The sequence below is a fragment of the Galeopterus variegatus genome, unplaced genomic scaffold (genome assembly GCF_000696425.1).
Source record: "Galeopterus variegatus unplaced genomic scaffold, G_variegatus-3.0.2 Scaffold2277, whole genome shotgun sequence".
NCBI lineage: Eukaryota > Metazoa > Chordata > Mammalia > Dermoptera > Cynocephalidae > Galeopterus > Galeopterus variegatus.
In genome coordinates, this window is record NW_007728388.1 from 167123 (window position 1) to 177797 (window position 10675).

A 10675-nucleotide genomic window follows, 5' to 3' on the forward strand; every position below is an offset into this window, starting at 1 on the left:
TTGAAGGTCACACAAATATTTCTATATCTGGAAACAGTCAGTGTATCCCACAGAAACAGAGCCAGATCTGTGACTAAAAAATGCCATGGAACTACATTCCATTTCAGCCAAGTCCACATCCTTAAAACCAAACCATTTCTTAAAAACAGTTAATCTTATTTCAAATTAGGGCAGGATGAAAATTTATTTTGTCTAGGAAAGAATTTTTCTACTGTTGGGCATTTTAGATCTTTATTAAAAACAAATCACAGAAATTCTTAAGAAAGCCTATTCTTATATATTTTTAATAACTAATTGATTTTTTTGAAAAACTCATTCAGTAGGTATTTATTGAGTTCTTATTGTGGGCAAAGTGCCAGCCCAGGCATTAGAGAGGTACTTTTGCTCCAGATGGTATAGTCAGTGGGCTTTCTCTTTGTTGTTATTTGTTTGGCTTAAACCTGTTCAGCAATATGTCATTTTCAACAATAAATGTGATCCTGAACAATTTTATGTCAATATAATTTTTATAAATTGAGTCCCCTTAGAGTAATAATTAGTAATTGCTCCAACTTATTTTACCTTGATTGTCAATTATTGAATTAATAAAGTAAATACCGAATAGTTAAGTCTCTCTAGAGTAGGGTCTCTCAACTTTGGCACTAATGACATTTTGGGCTGAGTAATTCTTTATTGTAGGGAGGGCTGTCCTGTGCACGGTGGGATGGTTAGCTGAGTTCCTGGCCTCCACCAGATGCTAATAGCAACCCTCTCTGCCAAATATGACAGCCAAAAATGTCTCCAAACATTGCCAAATGTCCCCTGGAGGGCAAAAATCACCCACAGATAAGAACCACAACTATGAACTGAAGTTTATAAGTTTAAAAAACGAGAGTGGGTAAGGGAAATATTCTTTTAGTATCTCAATTAGTAAAATAACTCTCAAGTGGTGAAATAGTTCTTCACTGTATTTAAATAACAATATGCACATATTTCCTCAGTAACCAAGTTCAATGATAACAAAGTAGTTTTTGTTATGATTCAACGGCATCACCGTTCAATTTCAAAAATATTTAGTAGTCAGTCTAACAAATTACAGCAATCAATTTAGAATAATTGACTGTTTGATAAAAAAATTGAAAAGTCCCTGCATACATCATCAATTTTGCCACTCATATAGTCATAGGTCAAGTCTAGGGAATAATAATATTTTTTAGTTCCTGATCCTGCAACTTTCTGAGTTGTTTGGAAGGTGCATTGACAACTGGAACCAGAGCTGGCAGAAGGGTACTGCACATAGTTTTCTTTGTCACATCTTGCAGCATTTGACCTTTCATAACCAGAACTTTCTGGTCCCTAACTCCAACGAAAATAACGTTTCTTCCTAGGATTGAGTGGAAGCTCATTTGATGAGTCAGAAAACTATCAAAATATGCCTTTATGCCTACGACGAACCTGGAAGAACTCATCTGGGTAGCTTACCAAAACCCAGTCATTGGTTGAATTTTAAATTGTCTTTAATTATTGGAGAACTACCATACATTTTTTTTCTCCTAAATGAATACTCCATTTTTATAAGACACCTGGTAATGTAAGTTTTAATATGTTTACTATAGTCAGTCAACAGTGAAGGTGAACTCAATCATACCAGCCTGATGGAGGTAATGGCAGAAGACCAGTTAATAAAACCAACACATTCCAATTGTTTGATATAAGGGGTTGTTGGGAGTGTGACTTTTTAAAAAAAGCCATTTAATTACATACCCCAATGTCTTCACTCAGCCATTCTCTAAAATATATTTTCCCAATTTCAGCATATACCCCTTCTCTACTCTCAATTAGCTCTTGCATTGGGCTTTTGCTTCCAAGCCCCATAAGTAATAGTAACTTAATTTTCCAAGCCATAAATCAGGTAAACTTATGCTCCATAGCACATGTTCCATTTGTTTTTAATCAGGGGCAGCCTGGTACTCAGAGGTCGGAAGCTTTAATTCAGAGGGCTCCTATGCCTTTTTGGGGGGGAGAAATCTTTTGGCTTTCTAGAATTCCCTTTGTGAATGTTTTAAGTATCCTTTTGGCAAAAGTTTGAAAATATAAAACATCTCATACAGAATCCTTTAAGTCACTGACCTATACACACTTCCTTTTATATCAGCTTTAGGATAAAAAAAAATTAACAATATTCTTGTACTTGCACCTTGGTGATTTTTTATGTTGTGATTTCAAAAAGAAAAGTGTAGCTGCTGGGAAATAGGACATGAGAGAAGGGAGTTAAGAGATGTTCAGGTTTTAGAAATCATTTCAACAAAATAGCTGTAATACGCAGCAATATTATTGAGATAGTTTAGGTTTGATACTGTCTTGAGAAAGAAGAAAGAACCACATAAAACTTTATGGTTTTCTAATTCATTACCATTGAACTTGTTTACTGAGGAAATACACATGTATACTTATTTAAATACCATGAAGAACTATTTTGCCAATTGACAGTTATTTTATTATTGAGACATTAAGAGAACATTTCCCCTACCTACTCTCACCCTAAAATTTCTAAAGACTCAGAGTTACCAGCATGCCATTTTAAGACTGAAAAGGATCCTGGAGGTACTTTCTATAAACCCCCTCAATTCACATATGAGGACAGTGATACCCAGAGAGGGTTTAAACCCAGACAATGACCACATGGTTATTACAAGCAGATCTAAAATCAGAACTTTGCTCTTCTATGCCCTTTTGCATTATAGCTAAAATAACAGCTAGTAAGTATTTAGTGATTGAAATGGCTTATCCACCTAATAAAATGTCCAAATATTTAGGAGTTTCTTAATTATTTACCAACCTTTACTACTTCATTTAGACATAGTTTACTAAAATTCAGAACATCAAGAATCAGGAGAAATAAAGATTACTTCTAATAGAAGGAAAATCATATTAACATAAGAGTTCTCGTTAACAACAAACATAAGAATATAGTGAGAATTATCAATGCTGGAGGAAATTTAAATTTTAAAATGTTAGAAGAAAGCTTATTTTAGCCTATAATTGTATACCAAGTATTACTATTCAAGCATAAATTTGAAAGATAGTTTTCTTCATAAGATTAATGACAGTTAAACTCTTGGAAACATTCTGAAAGAATGACAAGGAGAGACATACCAGCAAGAAGAAAGATAAATCCAAGAGTAAATAACAAGAGAGAAGAAACAAAGGTGGGCAACAATATTAAGGGAAATTTAATAGTTTAATATGCATTCATTAAAAAAATCTGGGACTAAATTTTCAGAAGGTAGAAATGGGGAATTTAGTGGGGGTGGCATGGGAGGATAGAAGTATAGAAAGAAAGAAAATCATTCAGTGTGTCTAGTGTTAGTGAGGGTATCTAGAAATAGCTACATTTGTAAACCCATTTGTAGGGTAACTTTATAGAATCTACCAATATTTAAAATGTGCCTTTCCTATGACCTAGCAATTCCTCTCAGATGTCACCCTTAAGAAAAATATGCACATATACACAAGGATGCAAAAATCCCGAGAATTTCACAGCAACAATTGCTTCTAATTGTGGGGGTGGGGTTGGGGTTAGGGGGTCAAGGGGAAGAGATAGAAGCCATCTTCCAGCCAGGGAGGGCAGCTAGAATAACTGAGCTATATCTGGTCTATGGAATCCAGAGTAGTAATTAGAAAAGCAAGAAGAAAAACAAAAACAAAAACAAAAACAAAAACACAGACAGGCCTGACCCAGAAAGACCTTTAGGGCATATTTTTCAATAAAAAACTCAAGTTGTGTGTATGTGCCCAAAGAAGAGTTAAAGTACAGAATTTTATGTGTATGTAGATATTAGGTTTTGCATGAATTATATCACTATACATACGTACAAGAGTACTTCGTGGAAAAATAGAATTAAAAGGTAACACGATTTTTTTCCGTGAATTTTTTTAAGTACCCTTATATGTAAATGCACAGAATTACATGTGGACTAGCCCTATTTTGCATTATCCATTAGTACAGCTGAATGAGTCATCTACTCATTTGTTTACTCACTTTCCTCTGACATGTAGCATTTATTTGTTGGAATCTCTTACGTGCCACATCTTACACTAGGACCTAAAAAATGTGGTCTGTGCTTAACTTGAACTCACTTTATATTACGGGAGCCAAATTATTTACTTAAGATGACAATAGGTTAAACAGGGTACATGTTATAAAAGAGGTAAGTAGCAAGGAAGATAAGACCAGAGGAAAGGGCTTGGAAAGGCCTTAAAGAGCAGATGACCAAATGGATTGGCCTTTGAAGGAGAAAAACTTGGCTAATAAAAGAAGTGGAAGAAGAACATTCCAGAAGGAGTAAAAGAATGTGTCGTGGAATATTGGCATGGATGTACACGGCCTGGGTGGGGAAAGGAAATATCCCAATGTGTGTGAAGACCACAAGGGAGCCCCTAAAAACAAGATACATAATTAGATGTTTGTTTTCAGAAAGATAACTTGAAAATTTGCAAGACAGAGATGTTAGAACACTGGTAAAGATTTTATAAGAATTCAGGTGAAAGATAATGAAAGGATCATGGACTTGGAGAAGAGACTGAGATGATACTTCAGAAGGATGAACTTGAAAAATGTCGCCATATAATTCGGGGACCAGTTTCAAATTATCTGTCCATTTTTTCTGTTTCTACTCACTCATTATCTCTTTTTGTCCCAGTTTCCCTGGATGCTGTAGTACCCAATAAATTAAAGAAATTTTTTATTTTTAAAAAAGTTTTAAAAAATATTGAAATGTATTGATTATACATATTTGTGGGGTACAGAGTTATATGTCAACACAGGCATACGATGTGTGATGATCAAATCAGGGTCATTCGCATATTGCAAAACATAATCATGTCTTTGTGATGTGGATGTTTGATCTCCTCTTTTCTAGCCATAAACTAAAGAAACTTTATTATGAGGATAAAGGATGGCCCCGAAGCCTGAAAGATACAGTGGTCGGTATTGGCAGGATGGTAACGCACACCATGACATATGCCAGTTCAAGGAAGACTTTTCCAGGTTTCCTGGGGAGCCCAGTGGTCTCTAAGCCCACTCTAATGGCATCCAGGGAATACACTCCCACACACAGATGCCTTCAGCTGCAGGATTGGGACTCCTGCAATTGGTTACATTTGGCACCCAAGGCCTTACCACAAGTTGGCGGAGGTTATGTCTCACACAGAGAAAGACGTGTCTGTGGGCATGACCTTCTCTAAAGCCATGATCTTAAAGTGGGTGGTGGTGGTGACTCAGGGTGGAGGGACAATACAGGACCTCTGGAGTCACCAGGAGGAAACCTGGAAAGGGGCTGAGGTTTGGTTTGTGTTAACACCCCTGGCTTTGGCTACTTTGCTAAACCTCAGAAGGGTGAATTATAAGGCTGGAAGTGTTACAAGAAAAGACCTCCCGGGGACACAGCTTCCATTCCTCTTCTGGACATGGGAACCCTGATCGTTATGCTCCCAATCTCCTTTGCTCAGTCCCCATCTCTGGTCTATGTCATGTCAGAGTGAGAATGAAAACATAAACATAAAGCTATTCTTTATTAATGTTTAGAGAATCTGCTGGATTTCGTATAACTTCATAATAAAGTTAAAACGAAAAGAAAATAATTTGTAGAAGAAAGGTCAGTTATTGTTGGTGTGTGTGTTTTGTTTTTGTGTCCCAATTACCTGCCTCCCCTCTGGCCATCAACCTTTGCAGGGAAAGAGGGGCAGCTCTCACATGAACGGCAGACCCATGAGTGCCTGTGCGATGTCTCTACAAGGACATGCTTGCTGTGCCCATGGGTTTATGTCAGCATGTTGCCCCCCTACTAGGGATGATGCCAGGGTTCAGATAAACAGCAGGGAGATACAGCTGATGAGGCAGTAATTCCACCCACTTAGAACACACTTTCCCATGGCTTCCTGCATCCTCTGCAATCCGACACAGAACACACTACTTACTTTTCTTTCTCCTCTTTTCTACTTCCATTTTCTGTGACTTTCCTCTTTCCTGCTTTCTCCTGTCTCCTCAGTGTAGACATGATAGAGAGAGATTAACTGAGTAGTGCATTGATTCCTGGTGTTTACCAGTGTGTGCATTTTAAAAAGAAAATGTGAGTGAGAGGGAATGTGTGTGTGTGCTAGAAAGAGAGAGAGCAGAAAAGTGTACGTGCTTGAGAGAGAGACATTAGGTAGCAAGCAAAATGTACTATTAGAGACAAAATAAAACACAAGGCACGTGAACCTGACTGTTGACAGTTCTGCCTTCCAAGGGTGCTCATGTAATTCATATTGGAGAGATGGCATTTTGTGTTATTACTCTCTACTTACAAAGACTGGTGGGGAAGTTAGCTATGCCTAGAAATTTACCTGATCATGGTAGAAAGTAAAACCATCTTCGTTTTTTAGAGCAACTTTTGGGACAGGGGTCTTTGAAGTAGTGGGGGGGGGATGGCACAATTTTGCATAAGTAATGAATAGCCATCGGGAGGAGGAAGTTGGAGGCTGGCCATGACAGAGAGAAGGAAGTCAAAAACAGGACAGTGGGCTGAGGCACAAGACAAAGAGACAGCCAGTGAGAAACTTCCTGATGTGGGAACGGCCAGTGAAATTTTAATGCAGGGATGTGCTCAATTGGTTACTCTGATACCCTGCAATAAAACTACCTAGTTTCATTGTTTAATTTCAAACTTGTTTAACTTCAAACTTCCTTATGCATTGATTCTACAGAACTGGCTCAGGATGGTGGTATTCGGGGAAAGTTAAGGCATGGGGATAGGTTTCAAGGTTTACTTTGGGCAGAGACAAGAGAACACCCACATGAGACTTAAGAGAGAGGGAAAGTTTTGCCAGAGCAGGAACTCGGAGAAAGAATGTGACTATGAGAAGCTTACATTCCTTTAGAAAACCCACATATTTTAGAAGAGAGGTCCTTGCCTCTCTCATAAGAGGATCAAAACAATTTATGTAGATATTTATGGAGAGGTTGTCCTCAGGGAGCTAAAGAACTTGAGAAATCTGAGGGTCTAAGGCATATGTCTCTCTCTCTCTCTCTCTCTCTCTCTCTCTCTCTCTCACACACACACACACACATGCACACACGCACTCACAGATACACTCTGACTAACCCACCTACCTCATATTGATGGAAAGTCTTATAAACTGTTGTCAAATAAATTAATTCCTGCTGTTACTCAACCAGAAATGCCGGTCTACACAGAGTTGCAGATTTGAGAGGCAGCTCAACTGGATGTGAAAGATCAGCCATAGAGGCTGCACCCTAGGACTTCAGATGCAGGGTTGCATTGGACTGATTGTTTTCTCTATGCCTGGCATCTTAATAGGAGTGTCTTTCAGTTGGATTCCCAGGGCAGTCCTCCCTGCATTGGAGTCCATGTCTTGACATCTCAGATCCTTCAAATCAAATTTGATTAAATCTATTCTTTTTGGAGCTTGACAAACAATAGGCAAGAGGTTAAATTGTTTATCTAGATTTCCTTTATAACTTCCCCCCCATAATAGAAACAAAGTACATGAGAATGTAGTAAAGATAAACCACTATCAGATCACTCAGCCCACTTCTAAGTTCCTAATCTCTTGCATGCCTGGATCCTGTAGGAGGTGAAGTTTCGTGCTTCCTGTATTGACCTGAAATGAGGAGCAACCACATATACCTTTGTCTTCACACTGTCCACTGTTATCTGCATTGTTTCTTCCCCTCTTCCTGCAATGTACCACTCTTTCTGCAACCTTTAAAATACAAAAACAAAGAGAAAACAATAAAATGTTCTTGTTTATCACAGCCCATTAGGAGATGGGGGTGAGCTAAGCTTTCCACGAGGTCCTGAATGGATGAGAAGGACCCAAAACATATGGAAAATATGGAAAATAGGGTCTAAGTAATAAAAATAAAAATAAAATAAATAAAATAAGTTGGGAATGCCAGTTTCTGGTAATGATTTGTTTTCACAGTAACTGAGAACTCCCATAAACCTGTGATTAATCACACATTTATGGTGAGGGTAAGCTGGGAGAATTAGGGGGCTCCTTGGGACTTGGGTTATTAGTGCAGCTGCCTTTCATGGATGAGATCTGAGTTCAAATCTCAACCAATGTTACAAATGAAAATGTCATTTCGAAAGTTAATTAGCTCCATGCAATAAATACTGGCTGCTTGATTGATGTACCTAAAAAATCACTACCCAGAAAAAATATGTATATATACATATATATATAAAGCCCATTAGGAGAGTCAAACCAGTCAAAAAGTCAGACATTATTTAAACAATTTGCTTTTCTTAATAGTCCAACCACCTGCAAATAAATAGAATTTATTAAAAGAAGGTGGAGCTTCTAGTAGTCAAAGTATGTGAAAGAATGTCTGAACATATTAAGAACTGTAGAATTTTAGAACTAGAAAAAAAAATCTTTAAAAGTCATCTAATCTAATCCTTGTTTTTTATAGAACAGGGAATAAAAACTTGAGAGGTTAAGTGACTTGCTTAAGTCACACAGTTAACTAGTGGGGAAAGCAGGGCCGGATTCCAGGTGTCCTGGCAAGTACACGTGTTCTCTGGATTATTCCTGTAGACTCTGAGCTCGGTCCTCTGCTCGCTGCTCCAGTGCTTAGCCCCTCCCCACAGCTGCTCCACATGACTGTTTCTTGGTGTGTTCTGTGCTTCAGAAGGTTTGGTCTTCTCCTATTGAAAAATCTCAAACTTACTTTCTCCACATTTTTTTTTAAATGAAAATGCCTTATTAGCATTGTCATCCTGCCCTTCCAAGTAGAGTAGCAATCAGCAATACACACATCTGTGTTCCCTTTAAACCAGACGCCCTAACATTGAATTCATAATTCAATGGGGTGGCCAATTTTCTTGTCTCAGTGATTCCCAGTAAAGGGAGCAAGTTTCCAGAGCCCTGAAGACCCACCAAAATATGGAGTCATTTCCCACTCCACCTTCACTGGCTGAGCAGCTGCTAAGAACCAAGGTCACATCTCTCGATATCCAGCAAACACATGCAGTGATGCTTCACAAATTGATTGCTTCTCTGGGGTGCCCTCGAATATATTTGGAGAGAAGCTTCAAGAACAAGTTGAGCTGCTGTCTTCTATGAGACTGGAGAGATTCCATGAAGGAATCTGGATGTCACAAAGGAAGCGATGGCTCAGGCAGAGGAAGCGGCTACAGAGATGTCTGGGATGCTGGAGACACGGGAGGACCAGTGAAAAAGGAAAGAAATGGCCAACTGTGTTTGCTTCTTCAGAAAACAGCAGCAGCTCTCCCAAGGAGTGTGAGGAAACCCATGAAAAACCCAAAAAGAGAGAAAGCAAGAGCTCCAGAAGGTTGCTCAGGGGAACAGAATGGAAGACTCACCCATCTCTTCCTCCACACTCAAGAAAAAGAAATGCTTTTCCTAGGAGGAGCTGGTTGGTAGTGACCTTGAGAGCCAGCTGGCAGCACAGCGTTCCCAAGAGAAAGAAAGCTTCACCCAAGGAGGAGACAGTTAGTGACCCCGAAGAAGCAGGCCACAGGAGTGTCCCCAAGAAAAAGAGGAAATTCTCTGCCAAGGAGGAGCCAGTCAGCGGTGGACCTAAGAGGCTGCTGGCAGCAAGCACAGCTCCGAGAAAAAGAAAAAAGCTCCAAAAAAGCATCCCAGGGAGATTAGAACAGACATTCCCTGGGCAAGGGCGTACCCCAAGGGGACATTTCCCAACCCATGTCCCATATTCCAATAAACACAAATTCACAAAGGTTAAAAAAATTCAGTGGGAGAATTAGGGAGTTTGTAAATTTGACTAAGATTACAGAAATGTGAGATATTATATTTAGTAAGAGAGCAGACGGCTATTCCACCTAAAGCAATATTCTGTAAAGAGTTTTGCCTCGGCCGGTGAGAGACAAGTCAGCCGTGAGGAAGGCCTAAATCACTTTGTTTACATGCTTACATTTTAAGTTGCTCTTGACCTTAAAAGCACATCTTTCATTCAGGATTTCTTTCGGTGGCCACATGGGTTTACTACGACCATTAAAGGCAATTCTGGTGAGGGCTCAGGAAGAAAAAAGAACAGTTATAGAGGAAGCCTCTATTATTTTAGAGAATACACATATTATCATAAATGGAATGCTAGAAATATGGACCTCCAAAATTGCAGAAGCATAAAATATATTACACTAAGATAAAAATGTATGAAGGAAGAGGCATAAAATTCAAAAAGGGGAAAAATTAAGTTGCCAAATCTTAAAGAACAGCCTGCTTTTTTTTTGTTATTTTTTTGAATGAATAATGATGGATGTCAAATAATTCTTGGATTTAGATGACATTGAAAAATTGTAAAGAAGCGACATCGTTTTAGTTTTAATGTCAATATTTATGATAGTTAAGTTCTCTAAATTTAGGAAAAATATTAAAGAGGAATGCATTTATTATTTTGGAAAATTATTTTATTGGTAAATGAGCAATCAATTGCAAAATTACTGCTTTAGAGTGCATATTTTCTTTCATCTTTACTAAAACTTGGTAAACTTTAATTAAAACTTTAAGACTTTCTTTTTGCCAAAAAAAAGAGAAAAGTCTGACCTCATAGGTAGGATTGCTTGAAGACTGAATAGGATTAGTCTTATTACAGTGCTTGGCACAGCACTCCAATGTTAGCTGTTATTGTTACTATTGCTTT

The 10675-nt window shown here is 38.2% G+C and overlaps 1 pseudogene; it reads left to right on the forward strand.

Annotated features, from left to right (window-relative positions):
• Nucleotides 1-5179: 5179 nt before the first annotated feature.
• On the forward strand, nt 5180-9779 carry LOC103597314 (annotated as a pseudogene).
• The last annotated feature ends 896 nt before the right edge of the window (nt 9780-10675 follow it).